Source organism: Barbus barbus, assembly GCF_936440315.1.
Source record: "Barbus barbus genome assembly, chromosome: 7".
NCBI lineage: Eukaryota > Metazoa > Chordata > Actinopteri > Cypriniformes > Cyprinidae > Barbus > Barbus barbus.
The window spans coordinates 17,966,151-17,982,576 of record NC_136735.1 but is presented as its reverse complement, the minus strand read 5'-3'; positions in this window follow the sequence as shown (position 1 = coordinate 17,982,576).

Sequence of the window (16,426 nt, the reverse complement as noted above, 5' to 3'; positions counted from 1 at the left end):
CCTGAAGTGGGACATTCACATTGACTCCATTGTCAAAAAGGCCCAGCAGAGTTTGTACTTCCTTCGCCAGCTGAGGAAGTTCAACCTGCCACAGGAGCTGCTGAAACAGTTATACTCTGCCATCATTGAATCTGTTATCTGCACGTCAATAACTGTTTGGTTCAGCTCAGCTACCAAATCTGACCTCAGAAGACTACAGAGGGCAGTCCGGACTGCTGAGCAAATCACTGGTATAACCTTCCCCACTCTCCAAGAACTGTACTTATCCAGAGTGAGCAAAAGGGCTGGCAAAATCACTCTGGACCGCTCACATCCAGCACACTCCCTCTTTGAACTGTTGCCATCTGGTCGACACTACAGTGCTCTGAGCACCAGAACGGCCAGGCACCAGAACAGTTTCTTCCCTCAGGCAATCCATCTCATGAACATCTGAACACTTAACAATAAACATGAAGCACACAACACTATCATACATTTATTTATTTAGCACACATACTTATTACAATTAAAATTTGTACCTAACATACCTGTACATACTAAATTGTCTATTTTGTATATTGTGTTTGTGCTATTTTTGCACATTGTCTATTTTGTATATTTGTATATTGTTATTTTTATTATCTGTGTCTTGTCTTGTCACTGTCATTCTGTCGCACTGTGGAGCTTCAGTCACCAAAACAAATTCCTCATATGTGCGAACAAACCTAGCAATAAAGCTGATTCTGATTCTGATAAATAAATACACAGTATGTGATCTACTATAGTTTAGTAGTATAAAGCTACAAACCAAATGCAACTCAAAGCCACATGTAGTACATACTGTTTACATACACTTTGTATTGTTTGGCTTTATAGTTGTGACTTTTTCAATGATATATGACACAAGACTATCTGTTATGATGCTTAATAGATCACATTTTCAAGTAAACTCACATTTTTACTTTCAATTTAGCGATATATTTTTGATTCATATTTTTGACTTTTGCCTTTTGACATTTTCAAAAAAAAATTTCAACCAAAAACAGAAATGCTGTTTTTAGCTGTCAAGATTTTAATCTTATTTTAATCTTGTGAATTGTAAAATTATGTACTTTAATTTGAGAGTAGGCACTGAGGTCCACCCTCAGAAGAAAGAAGAAATCAAGTTCCGGGTTTGCGTGGTGCATAAATGCACTACTGTGAAGGCTGAAATATCTGTATGCTATTTTACAGCAACAGTCAGTTGGCGTAAAATGATGTTAAGCAGTAAGAGCTCTTTTTTGTCCAGTCTAGAAAATCCTCACGAGTATGTTGTTAAATGATTTGATAGTACAGAAGAGAGGCTGACTAGTGAACTGAATTTAAGTGAGAAATAGCTGGTAGGAGAACTGGAGGATGTGAGTGGTTGCTGAGATTATTTGATGTGAGAGATCCTTGTGTGCTTGAGAGGCTAAACTGAAAGCTACATCAAATGCTTTCAGAACACGAGGAAGAAATGCAAGCATAAATAACAAATATTCCAATCAAAACTAATAATGTTCTCCTGAGTTTTTATGGAGCATTATGCAGGCAATAAGTTGAATTGCTTGTACACCTTATCTGTATCTGAAGTTATAACAGTATGAATGTAATCTGACATGAAACACCTGTGATCAGGACAGGTATCTGAAGGTACTGTATATAATATAAAAGGTATTTGGCATGAAACACCTGCCATCAGGACAGGTATCTGAAGGTACTGTATATAATATAAAAGGTATTTGACATGAAACACCTGCCATCAGGACAGGTATCTGAAGGTACTGTATATAATATAAAAGGTATTTGACATGAAACACCTGTGATCAGGACAGGTATCTGAAGGTACTGTATATAATATAAAAGGTATTTGACATGAAACACCTGCATTCAGGACAGGTATCTGAAGGTACTGTATATAATATAAAAGGTATTTGACATGAAACACCTACCATCAGGACAGGTATCTGAAGGTACTGTATATAATATAAAAGGTATTTGACATGAAACACCTGCCATCAGGACAGGTATCTGAAGGTACTGTATATAATATAAAAGGTATTTGACATGAAACACCTGCATTCAGGACAGGTATCTGAAGGTACTGTATATAATATAAAAGGTATTTGACATGAAACATCTGCCATCAGGACAGGTATCTGAAGGTACTGTATATAATATAAAAGGTATTTTACATGAAACACCTGCGATCAGGACAGGTATCTGAAGTTACTGTATATAATATAAAAGGTATTTGACATGAAACCCCTGCGATCAGGACAGGTATCTGAAGGTACTGTATATAATATAAAAGGTATTTGACATGAAACACCTGCGATCAGGACAGGTATCTGAAGTTATAACAGTATGAATGTAATCTGACATGAAACACCTGTGATCAGGACAGGTATCTGAAGTTATAACAGTATGAATGTAATCTGACATGAAACCCCTGCGATCAGGACGGGTATCTGAAGGTACTGTATATAATATAAAAGGTATTTGACATGAAACACCTGCGATCAGGACAGGTATCTGAAGGTACTGTATATAATATAAAAGGTATTTGACATGAAACACCTGTGATCAGGACAGGTATCTGAAGGCAATATATATAATATAAAAGGTATTTGACATGAAACCCCTGTGATCAGGACCGGTATCTGAAGTTACTGTATATAATATAAAAGGTATTTGACATGAAACCCCTGCGATCAGGACAGGTATCTGAAGTAAATAGATACCCAACTGCGCATGATCGGTGACCTATGCAGATTCTCAAATAGGCCACGCCCACCTGATGACGCAATTTTGATTACGCTGTTCTGAAACCCCTGGAAAAATGTGCATCCCGTTTCTTATTAGGGGAGTGAGCCCTTCTTTTCACCCACAGTTCTATTTTCATTGTGAAAGGTAAGAAGTGTTATCATGCTGCTCCACTATATCCATTGAAATGTATCTAATTATAGTAGCCATATATGTTATTAGAAGAAATATATTGTTGATGAGAGGTTGGTTTATGCGTATCAGACATTATTTGTGATTGGTTGTTGTGTATTTCTGATATTATTGCACATTTCCTATGTTCCATGTGGCTGAGCATATTTTCATGTGTATTATATTATGTTTAAGACCTACTTGTGTATTTTAAGGTCTAATTCTCCCTATTTTGATTACATCCAGCATTTATCTTTGTCTGTCATATGCTGTAGTCTATCTTTCCTGTGTTTTAGTGAGTTTGTGAACGATGCTCTTACTATTAAGTTATTTGCAGTCTCAACTTCATTATTTCCTATTATAATTCATTATGTATTGTAATTTGGAGGTTATTTGAAATGAACACAGTCCTATTTTCATTGTGAAAGGCTGTCGCCATTCTGTTCTGCTGTGAGAGTGTCTGTGTGGAGAAAGGAGCCTAATAAAAAGAAGCTGCTCTGTTTGACTCAACGATTTTGGTGTCCTCCTCATTTACTCCTCACCTCAATATATGTATATGTCTGTCAGGATTGTGGACTGTTTTGTGTTTGTTTTGCTTCCCATATGTTCCCTGGGACCCAGTTTCTCCCTCAATGTTGATTGTGTTAATTTGATTCCAGGTGTGCCTCGTCGTCTTCCCCAATTATCCTGTGTTTAAAGCCTCAGTCCTTCTGTTAGTGTTTGTGGGGTCTACTTCGTCATGGTCGTGTGTCTCCAGCCATTTCCTGTGTGAATTCCCCTTGTTTGGATTATATTAAAGACTGTTGAAATTGATTCCTCGTCTCCTCGCTCCTTCCATCGCAGATTGTGACAGAAGACCCGACCAAATACAGTTACCTCTACGTCTACCCTCCATTTGTTTTTCATTTTCCCTCAGTGTTTTTCTTTCCGTTGTGTTTCCCACATGGATCCCCTCCTTCGGCCCGAATTCCTCTAACTCATCAGCTACCCGGACGACGTGCTCTGCACGTTCTATGACGCAAGCCTCAACACCACGTGCAGAGCGCTGTCGTCCGAAGATGGTCCTCCAGCGGAATTTGCCGCCTTCGTGGAGTGGACTCTGGCCAGATCCACTCCAGACCCCAGCCCACCATCTCCCCGCGGTGCGGAGCATCAGCCCGAGCCCACCGATGACGGAGAGCCATTTCCCGCCGCGATCTGTGAGACAGCACTAAGCCGAGCGTCTGAGCGGAAGATCGCCCCAGAAGTTGAGCCCAACCCGTCAGACCAGGTGCGAGAGCCAGCGACAGTGCCCACCAGGAGGGAGCCAGCCGTGGACGGTGTGAGCATGGAGTGGATCTCCGCCCCCTGCACCGTGGCTGAGGGTGAGCTGATGATAGATCTGGGACTGCTAGACAGGGAGGGGGCGTCAGATCCTCCAGTGCCCGCTCCTCGAATGTGCCCTCTAGTGCACGCCCTTCCACCTACTCCTGACTCCTCCACCGATGTCGTCTGGCAGCCGAAAGCCCCCTATCAGTACGGTGCGAGCCCCATGGGTCTGCTATACTCCAGTGTCGCCGGAGCTGGAGTATCCCTCACCTCCGCCTCCAGACATCCAGATTTAAAACTGTGACATGTCTAGTCTCAGAGAAATTCACTAAAATATAATGTCCTCATATGAGGCCGCAGGGTCTTAAGAGGTTAAACTGTGCCATCATTAGTTCTTCCGCAGTTCTGCACAGCAGAAAACAGTCCTGCTGCTACAGTTGTATGCATTCTTAACACCTTTATTGCAAATTTAATCACTTTCTCATCAAACAACCATGGCTAACGGCTAACATTACCCCTAAAATATAACAATGAATAAAAATAAAAATAAAAATAGAATAATAGACCATATACTACTACACTGATATGCAATAATGTCATATCTTTATATATCTATATCATTTCAACTTCATCTCTTGTCCAAAACTCAGCTCAATAAAACAGGTGATGTGCCAAAGATCTAGGCTAGGGGGTAGCTGTGAGTGCAGATTTGAATAAATTAATATTGAGCTATGAGAAAATAATAACTTGTAACTTTTTTTTTTATAAATTACTTCTCGCCCAGGTTGCCGAAATTATGCCCATACAGAAGTAAGCGTCTATAGGCTCTGCCCCTGTACGGGCTAGTCTGGTTGTTTGATGAGAAAGTGACGCGTTTAGAACGCCTTTAGAACGCGTTTAGAATGCATACAACTGTAGCAGCAGGACTGTTTTCTGCTGCGCAGAACTGCGGAAGAACGGCACGGTTTAATGTTTGGTTGACCAATCAAACAACCAGACTAACAAATGGCTAACGAATAGCCCGTACAGGGGCAGAGCCTATAGACATATACTTCTGGGCATAATTTCGGCAACTTGCGCGAGAAATAATTTATTAAAAAAGTTATAAGTTATTATTTTCTCATAGCTTAATATTCATTTATTCACATCTGCACTCACAGCTACCCCCTAGCCTATATCTTTGGCAGATCGCATGTGGACTAATCAGACGACCGTGTTGTTTTTGAACAGAGGCCGATAAGTCCATTTTAGCTAATCAGAGCGCTGTATTACGTATTTTGAAAATATGTGCTAGCTGCGAGGAGTTTCGTCAAAGCTGACTAAAAGTGATCGAGATTGGATAATTCCGACGAACTTGATGAAAAAGGAAAATAAAAGCTGAAATGTTTTCACGGAGCCTTACTAAAGGCCCGTTCACACAAAGCACAATAAAGATAAAGATAACAAAGATGTAGTTCTAAAAATCGTTCTCAGTGTTAAAAATAGCAGTGTCCACACCACAACTATAACGATAAAGGCACAAAGAAACAATATCGTTGGAATCATTTCCAGAACAATTTTTTTCAGCTGATGAACGATAAAAACACTGACAGCCAATCAGAATCCATTCTGCTATAATGTGCTTGAGAATCTAAAGTCGCAGACGCATGTGCGCTTAGAATAAACAGATGATATTGTTCGCTGGTGTGGACGCTAATGTCGTCATATTTATAGTTATCTTTATCGTTATTGTGCTTGGTGTGAACGGGGCTTAAAGCAGCACGTTACAATGGTGAGGGAAAATCTGTGTATTGTGTGTAATCACATCCATACAGTCTATGATCACAACAACAACAACGTTTAAGGCATCTACATTGAGATTACAAAGATTAAAGGAGCGTTTTTGTTTAATTCTGAAACATGATCTGTTTTTGCTATAAAGCAAACTTTTAATATGTAAAAAAATACATACTTTCAATGAACTTTAATTTTGTAAATTACCTGTATTTAAGTTATTATTACTTAATCAAAACATTCCAACTGCAGTTTGACTTAGAATGCACAATAAAAAAGTGATTTCTGAAAAAAATTTAATAAAAATGCAGTTATCGTTTTTTGCAAATGAACTCTTCATATATTTGATCTATGTCAATCACAGTGCATCGTATTATTAATTTTCTTCATAAATGGAGTTCAAGAGGAACATACAGAGGAAACTGATGCAGTGAAGCCATGAAGCAGGCTGAATATATTTCCACAATTTCAGAATGTTGCAGATCAACTAAATGCATTGATTCATTACTATGACTGCATTCATAGAGCTTGGTGCGAGTTAAGACTCACTTATTCCTTTGATGTTCAAACAAATGCTTCAAACTTCATATAATTTCTGGTTTTAGAAAAAAAAAATGTGTGTAACAACAGATAACAGATCTAAGCTTTTGAAAGCCTATTTGGTTGTCAGTAATGGGCAATTTGTGCTAGAGTGATAGCTCAAAACAACCGGACCACAATGATGCTTGTTTTACTAGTCAAGGATAATGGATTTCAGGTGTAGTTTCCAAACACATGCGTTGTTGATGCCAAATTCTAAAATGTAGATGAGAGAAAATGTCATTCATTCGCAATTACCAAATTCTGTGAAACAAAAAAATTGTTTCATCAAAGCACTGGAGATGGTGTTTTGTATATCTCTTCAAAGACTTCAGGACTATTATGGCTTTTTGTCAAAACTAATAATTGACATGTAAACTGTACTGACTAAATTTGATTAATGATAACTATATAAAAGTGTGCTTCTCTGTGCTTGTTTTACATACAAATGTTTTAGAACATGATCAGTATAACTTTTTTTATAATTTTATGGACTTTGATTTGGCATGACAGTTAGAATAGGAGAAATGACAGAGGGTGTTATTTAAAAATAATCCAAGACAGACATGAACTCAAATTGTCCACACAGATGTGCAAATGAATTAAGCCGAATGGTAATGGATGTGTCACTTTAGATGTGTCATATTCTGTTTATAGCTGATGCAGTAGTGCTTCTTTTTTTAAAGTCTGCAAACCACATGATGAAGGAATTATTAAAGACTTTTAAGACCCAATACAACAAACTAACATTGTACATGTAACACATTTCTGTAGTTTTCACATCATTATTACTCCAAGAAGAACAAATCCATACTGTAGTACCTATTTACAGCATGGGTCTGTAGATCTGCAAAGCATCAAGGTCATATTTCAATGGTATAAATTTTACAGTAAATATATTTTACTAGGCAATACTAAAGCCATTTAGAAAAGGATTTTTTCATCAGTAAACCAACAGGATTCCATACTTTCTTCAGAATTTTACTTCAGCGGGTAACTTTGCACAGTTTGCAATGTTAAGTTAATTGACCACAGTTTTCTCTTGTAAAATCTTAAGAGACGTAGTGAGTGCCACCTTTTTGTAAGCTGGGCATATACTAATACAAAAATAAACTGTTTGCGCATGCACAAACACACACAAAAACACAAATAGATTTATTTTCCTGGCAACTTGTACTGATAACGTCATCAGTTTGGTAAAGGAGTAACATTGTTGGATAAAAGAATAATTGAAATTGTGTCTGTACATATGCATGCGTTTTGGGGCCCTAGCATTCACTCAATTTCTCTTGCTAGTTTCTGCGTGATGGAATCAAATACTGAAGCGGGCAGAGGTGAAAGAAAACACAGAAACAGGTCAAACTTTTATGTTGGTTTTCACAGGGTCATGTTATTCTGAGCTTCATCACTGGGCAAACTGCAGCGACTAAATACAATAGATTGTTGCTAGCCTTATTTAAATGAATATTTTCATTCCCAACTCATTGAAGTAATACATTCCATTGTGTTTGTGTCCTATATTGAGGAAACAACATCTTTGTAGAGGACACGAGTAAACAAATATGTGAACAGAGCAACATGAGATAATTCGAATTGGATATTTATAATTTATGTCGGCTATACCTATTATCATTCCTCAACAAAACATGTTACATGTTTGTAATTATGCTTACTTGCATACTTCCTATAATTATATAACTTACTTACTAATTGCTGCCAGCAAGTAGGTGTACTGTACATTTCACAAAGTTATTTTACAGTGTTTAGCCTTGGGTCAACAACATTCAATCACTGGCCTATATTGCTGTAGCAATGTTTCCCAGGGAACACACATATTGGCGCACCTGCATAAATGGTGTCTGCCAAATGCAAAATGTAATTATTACAAATTTTTCAAATTTGATTATTTGATTATTTCAAATTATAGTAGATTATTTCAAATCTCAAATGCAGGAAGGGTGTCCATAGCTAGATGGATATCTTGTTTGCTTGGTTGAAAACATGACATTTCTAAAGAGTAGTTTGCCAGCTGTCCCTGGGGCTAAATAAAAGCCCTTCCTATCAGCCACCTGTGACAAGCCAAGGTGAACTAAACTGTATTTGAAGAATTTTGATAGCTAGGTATTTGTTCAAGTTAAATCAAAGTTCTTTAGTTTTTCAGGTTTCTTGCTCTTCTGAACTGCCAGAGATGTTTGAAAGGGGACTTTGATAAGATTGAATTGCTGACGTATTTTGTATTTCCTCCTTTGTTCTCCTTTTTATTGGAGTTTTTGTCTAGCACAACAAAATACAACCATTGTATTTTAGCCTTTGATTCCAGTTTTGCTTGAGTAGATGACTTTCACTTCAAGAGAACTCAGTCTCTCTGTGTGTGTGTGTGTGTGTGTGTGTGTGTGTGTATTGCAGCCGAATACTTTTATCATTGCTATTGAAATGTTTAGAAATGAGAGCTACACAAACGAAGAGGATCGTGAATATGACGAATACACTGTGACAATGGTGACCCGATGCCGTTGACTCACTGTGAATTTTGAACACAAAGAACGCTTGGAACAATAAATGGCTAATTAAAGCTTTTCTGTCAGCTTGGGTTTTAACAATTATAGAAGACAGAGGTAAACTGATAGTGAAGCATATACTAATTTGCTGCTAAACTACTGTGAATCTGCCGTATCAACTTAAATTCTCTTCATGGTAATTGGCAAACATTTTCCTCAGCATTCTGCAGCTGTCACCATGTAGAAGATGTCACGTTAAAAATAATTATTCCGGTAGGCCTAACTTTTTTTCTTTTTTTTTTAACAACACTTAGTCAGTGGTTCATGTTTTAACACCATATGCTATATAATGTAATGATTTTATTAAACAATTCACTCATTAGGTTCATTACATACTGTAGTTCCGTCACATCATTTTTTAATTATTAAGCGTAGTCAGTAATTCTAATGGAAATGTGGATCACTTTATTGCACATAGTTATATATTTCTACTATAATAAATTTGATTGAATTTTGTAATATGAGTTACATAAGGACACTATAAAGTGATGTTGGTAATTTTACAATAAGTTTCAATTCGATTAAAAATGTATGTTGCAGCTGAACTTATTGTACATGCATTAGTTTCCCTTTCAGATGCAAAAACTATGGAAAGAAAGTATAGAAATAAACCATGCAAGGTGATTTACTAAGGTTTGCGGTAGTCAATTTACTGGTATTCGCACCATTATTTTATGCCCCAAAAAGCATATCTTAACCCATATTGTGCCCTGTGTTATTAGTAAATTACCCAGACCTGATTATCATCGGCTCGTATATCTTAGTAAACCAGCTTCTCGGAAAAGAAGTAATATATATATATATCAGAATCAGAATGAGCTTTATTGGCCAAGTATGTTTACACATACAAGGAATTTGTTGTAGTGACAGAAGCTCCACAGTGCAACAGAAAGACAGGAACAGGACAGGACACAGATAATAAAGGAATAATATACAAATATCAAAATAGGCGAAGGGGCAAAAACACAATATATAATATAGACAACTATGTATGTACAGGTCAAGTATGTGCAAATTAGAAATGAGAAAATAAAAATAAAATAAGTGAGTGTGGTGAATGGATAATGTGTTATAGTTGTGTGTTCCACATTTATTGTTGAGTGTTCATGAGCTGGATTGCCTGAGGGAAGAAATTGTTTCTGTGTCTGGTCGTTCTGGTGCTCAGAGCTACCGATCAGACGGTAACAGTTCAAAGAGGGAGTGTGCTGGATGTGAGGGTCCAGAGTGACTTTACCAGCCCTTTTGCTCACTCTGGATAAGTACAGCTCTTGGAGAGTGGGGAGGATTGTACCAATGATTCACTCAGCAGTCTGGACTACTCTCCGTAGTCTTCTGAGGTCAGATTTGGTAGCTGAGCTGAACCAGACAGTTATTGAAGTGCAGAGGATGGATTCAATGATGGCGTAGTAGAACTGTTTCAGTAAGTCCTGTGGCAGGTTGAAGAAAGTACAACCTCTGCTGGGTCTTTCTGACAATGGAGTCTATGTGAATATCCCACTTCAGGTCCTGGGAGATGGTGGTGCCCAGGAATCTGAATGACCCCACTGCAGTCACAGTGCTTTTCGTGATGGTGAGTGGGGGGAAAGCAGGGCCGTTTCTCCTGAAGTCCACAATCATCTCCACAGTTTTGAGCGTGTTAAGCTCCAGGTTGTTAAGACTGCACCAGACAGCCAGCTCCTTAACCTCCGGTCTGTAAGCAGACTCGTCACCATCCTGAATGAGGCCGATCAGTGTGGTGTCGTCTGCAAATTTCAGGAGCTTGACAGAGGGGTCTTTAGAAGTGCAGTCATTGGTGTAGAGGGAGAAGAGCAGTGGGGAGAGTACGCAGCCCTGACGAGCTCCAGTGCTGATGGTACGAGTTCTGGATGTGAATTTACCAAGCTTTACTAACTGCTGTGTTTCAGTCAGGAAGCTGTTGATCCACTGACAGACAGAGGTGGGGACGGAGAGCTGGGTTAGTTTATTATGAAGGGTTTATGTGATGATGGTGTTAAAAGTGGAACTGAAGTCCACAAACAGGATCCTCACATAAGTCCCTGGTCTGTCCAAATGCTTCAGGATGAAGTGCAGTCCCATGTTGACTGCATCATCCACAGACCTGTTTGCTCTGTAGGCAAACTGCAAGGGGTGCAGTAAGGGACCAGTGATGTCCTTCAGTTAAGCCAAAACCAGTCTTTCAAATTATTTCATGGCTATAGACGTTAGGGCCAGGTCTGTAGTAAATAAGTCCAGTAATTTTGGGTTTGTTTGGGACGGGAATGATGGTGGAGCGTTTGAAGTATGAGGGTACTTTACACAGCTCCAGTGATCTGTTGAAGATCTGTGTGAAGATGGGGGCCAGCTGGTCAGCACAGATTTTCAGACAGGTTAGTGAAACACCGTCTGGGCTTTCTGCTTTCCTTCTTTTGTTCTTCCTGAAGACCTGGCACACATCTTATTCGCTCCTTTTCCAGTGTGTATTTGGCCTGTTTATACAAGACTTTATCCCCTTTTCTGTAAGCATCTTCTTTGGCCAGACAGAGCTGTCTGAGTTTTGCAGTGAACCATGGTTTGTCATTGTTGTAGATTAGATGAGTCCTGTTAGGAATGCACATATCCTCACAGAAACTAATATAAGATGTTACAGTCTCTGTGAGCTCGTCCAGATCGATGGCAGCGGCTTCAAAAACATCCAATCAGTGAGAGAGAAACAGACTTGTAGATCCCGCTCTGTTTCATTAGTCCATTTTTTAATACAGGCTTTGCAGATTCAAGTTTCTCCCTGTAGGTTGGAATAAGATGAACCAAACAGAGTGATCAGAGAGTCCTAAAGCTGCTTGTGGAACCGAGTGATATGCGTCCTTTATTGTTGTGTAACAGTGATCCAATATATTACTGTCTCTGGTGGGACATGTGATGTGCTGTCTGTATTTTGGCAGTTCACGGGAGAGATTTGCTTTTTTAAAGTCCCTGAGAATGATTAAAACAGAGTCTGGGTGTTGTTGTTCTGTGTCCGTGATCAGATCAGCGAGTTTCTGTAGAGCTGTGCTCACGTGCGCTTGCGGTGGAATGTAGACACTCACGAGAATGAACGAGCAGAACTCCCGCGGCGAGTAGAACGGCTTGCAGTTAATGAAGAGCGTTTCTAGATCTAAACAGCACATCTTCTTTAACACAGTTACATCTGTACACCACCTCTCATTGATGTAAAAGCACGTCCCGCCGCCATGTGATTTCCGCGTTGCGATCTGCTCTGATCAGCTGGTAATTAGGCAGATGAATCGCGCTATCCGGTATGTCGCCATTTAGCCAGGTTTCCGTGAAACACAGGGCAGCAGAGTTAGAAAAATCCTTGTTTGTCTGGGAGAGCAGAAGGAGTTTGTCCGTTTTGTTGGGTAGAGAGTGGAGATTCGCCAGATGGATGCTAGGCAACGGCATTCGAAATCCGCGCTGTCTGAGCTTCACGAGAGCGCTGGCTCGCTTCCCCCGCCTACGCCTCCTGAAGCGTTTGACCAGAGCTATGGCTCTGCCAACTACAATGTCCAGCAAAACGTCCGAAAAATCAAAATCCAGTAAAAGATTTTGTGGTGTGTTCTGTCGAATGTTCAGCAGGTCATCCCTGGTAAAACTGATCGTATTTGAAAAACAAAAAACAGGAAAAACAAACAAAAACAGTACAAACACTGGAGAGCAACGCACAATAACTGCTATCTGCTATTCCATTCTTCCACCACCTGTGCCAGACAGAGGCACAGCCTGACAGCTGTGCAGCACTGCTCTCCTGATACAGGGCTGCTTTAGTGCGAGAAATTGGGTCAGAAGGTGCTACCTTTCTTTCTTTCTTTCTTTCTTTCTTTCTTTCTTTCTTTCTCACACACACACATGCAGACGGTTTCTCTCTTTTTATATCTATATATGCATTCCCTGCATTCCCCTGCTATGGTATCAGAATCCTGCTCCATAGTGTAATTGAAAAAAATAAATAAAATCACAACATGAAAAAATAATGTCTATTCCATAACATTTGACCTGAGTAGGGTTCACTTTTTAAACTTAACATTCACCAGGTCAGAGTGTACCTTCCTGTTGCCAAAGGAAATGGGTCAGGAGGTTGTTCTAAAGAGAGAACCTTTTCGTCCAAATGTGTTCCTCACTCCATCTATATAGAGAGTCTATAAATAGGGAATATGTGAAGGCAGAATAAAATGCCAAGTGAAGACTTCATGCCAATATTCTTAATATATAAAAGGTGTGGTTCTGTGAGAGTATTGTTATGCTAATTAAAAAAAAGTGTTGAATGTACTATGTTGACGTTGATCAGAATAATTGGGATGCAATGCACCATAAGTAACAGGCGTTCCCTATCAGTCATGTTCGACGTAACATCAGTGTGACTGACTAATGGGATCTCGCCTGAGAGTCCAATCGCCTTCGAGTGTTAACAAAACAAGCCAATGACAGTTGGCATGCATGTTTCGCCACGTGCACCCTGCGCCGCAGCACTGGTATAAAAGGAGAGTGCGTGCAAATGCACATCAGCTTTTCGCTTCGGAGCTGAGCCTTCTAGGAAGACTGAATCTCCGCGAGTGTCTACGAGACAGCTTTGAGTGTTGGTGTTACGGCGTGTCAGCGGGGGTTGGCGTCCAGTGCTGCTGCTTCTCTCTGACGGTGTGCTGCAGCTCATCAAACTGCGGTCGCACTGCAACCTCCCCTGGGCGCTTCAGAACTATCTAAAAGAGAGTTTTTCCTCTAAAAGAGCAAATCTAAAAGAGCTCCACGAGCGACAGGTGTCTTTTTAAAGATGGCTTCCCGCTCATATGTTTCTGCATGTGTTCGCTTCCTGGCTTCATCTGACAGTCACGATCGCTGTGTCTCGTGCTTGGGCTTTCAGCACGCTGAAGCAGCGCTTATGGATGAGTCATGTTTTCATTGCGGGAACATGACCATCGCAATGCTGCGCTCCAGATACCTCCTCGTCAAACGAAGGGGTATTCCCCTTGCCATGCCCCGTTCTAGTGCTTCCGGGTTTCGGAGGACTACTTCGGCTCATGATCAGGGTAACTTGAGGATCACAGTGAGAGCTTCCCCATCGAGTGCGTCTCTGCGGGCCTCTCACTCCTCCAGCGCATCGCACCATCTGGTGTTACCAGACGAGTTTTCTGGATCCCCGGACAGGGCGGGGCCCAGCATCTCGTTTGGTATGCCAGCGGATGACAGGATGTCGATTGCTGCATCGGAGGACGAGCTAGGCTCTGGAAATGATGATTCGACTGCGCTGCCTCCGTTAGGACAAGTTGCGTTCCCCCGAGTCAGATCCAGAGCTGACTGCTATGCTTTCCTCGGCCGCTGAGAGCATCGAGCTGCACTGGAGGACTCCTTCTCCCGAACGCTCAAGGCTGGATGATTGGTTCCTGCCGCCTCTGCCCTGCACGCCATGGCCCTCCAGCAAACCTACCAGGCCAAGGTGTTGAAGGAGCCGTACAAGAGCAGTTCTGACCCAGGTTTGATACAGGAGCTGCGCACAGCGACGGACCTTGCCCTTCAGGCAACGAAAGTCACAGCACGGTCCCTCGGTCAGACGATGTCCACTCTGGTGGTCCATGAACGCCACCTATGGCTGAACCTGGCAGAAATGAGGGAGTCCCACAAGCACCGCTTCCTGGACTCCCCGATCTCCCAGGTAGGCCTCTTCGGCGATGCGGTGGAGAGCCTGGCCCACTTCTCGGACACATTCTGCCCCGGCGGCCCGCTGCTGTCGTCACCCCACCGCCGGCTGTAGCCCCTCCGCCCACATGTCACAGAGGGCGCCCTCCTGCTGCCCCCACCTTTGCTCCAGTGCGGCTCTAGCAGCAGCCTTTACTCCGGCCGCAGCATGGAGCTGGCAGCAGGAAAGTGGCGCAGCCCGTCTCTGCCTCTGCCAGGCCCGTGAAGCGCCAGGGCAAGCGGCGTTCCTGGGACGGGCGAACCCGAGACACTGGTTCCTGCTCTTCAGGAGATGGTGAGTCCGCTCCTTCCCCCGGTGGAGGGCCGGGTGGAAAATCATTTTTCCCTTTTTGGGTTGTTCTGCCACTGGCTCTCCAGCCAATGGTACCCAAACTTTTAGAGCAGTTTCCTATGTCTCCAGTTCCCAAGAGGGCGAGGATGGCAATGCACGACACACAGCCTCGTCACCCCCGTCCCCCTCTCCTTACACCAGTGGGCAGCAGGGATCCGGTCCGAGGACACGATGCCTTCTCCCGTGGCCCCTGCCCAGCCATGGAGCCAGGTAAGTGTCGCACCGCGCACTCAAGACCCCACTTCGGGACACACTGCCTTCCGATTTGGTTCCCTGCGCTCCACTTCGCTGCCCCACCGTGGGTATGTCGGTGGCTTCCCTGGTCTCGCTTGTACGGTCTCTGGGGGCCTAGCTAGCGCTCCCCAGGCTTGCGCCTGAGAACCATCAGACTCGGCTACGCGATTCAGTTCACCCGGCATCCTCCCAAGTTCAGGGGCATTCGGTCCACCTCGGTGTTGAGCAAAGTTTCTCCTGTCTTGCATGCGGAAATCGCGGTCCTGCTGGCAATAGAGCCAGTCCCTCCAGCCGAGATGAAGTCAGGGTTTTACAGCCCTTACTTCATTGTACCCAAGAAAGGTGGTGGGTTACGACTAATCTTGGACCTGCGCATCCTGAACCGGCCCTTTACAAGCTCCCGTTCAGGATGTTGACGCAAAACGCATCTTTCAATGTGTCCGTCCTTTAGATTGGTTTGCAGCAGTTGACCTGAAGGTCCTCCCCTTCGGGCTATCCCTGTCGCCTCGTGTCTTCACCTAGGTTGTGGAGGCAGCCCTTGTTCCATTAAGGGAAGCAGGTGTTCACATTCACGACTACCTCGACAACTGGCTCATATTGGCCCAGTCTCGAGCACAGTTGTGTGAACACAGGGACACTGTGCTCAGCCACCTCAGCTGGTTGGGGCTTCGGGTCAACTGGGAAATGAGCAAACTCTCCCTTCTGCAGAGGATTTCTTCGGGCAGGAGTCCCTCTAGTGCAAGTGTCCAGGCATGTTGTTGTATCAACGGATGCTTCTGCAATAGGCTGGGGAGCCATGTGCAACGGGCATGCAGCTGCAGAGCTCTGGACAGGGCCCCGGCTGCAGTGGCAGATCAACTGCCTCAAGTTGCTAGCAGTATGGCTTACTCTGTGCCGCTTCAAATCTATACGACAAGCATGTACTGGTCCGTACGGACAACACTGCGACCGTTGCGTACATCAACCACCAAGGCGGTCTACGCTTACGTCACATGTCACAACTCCC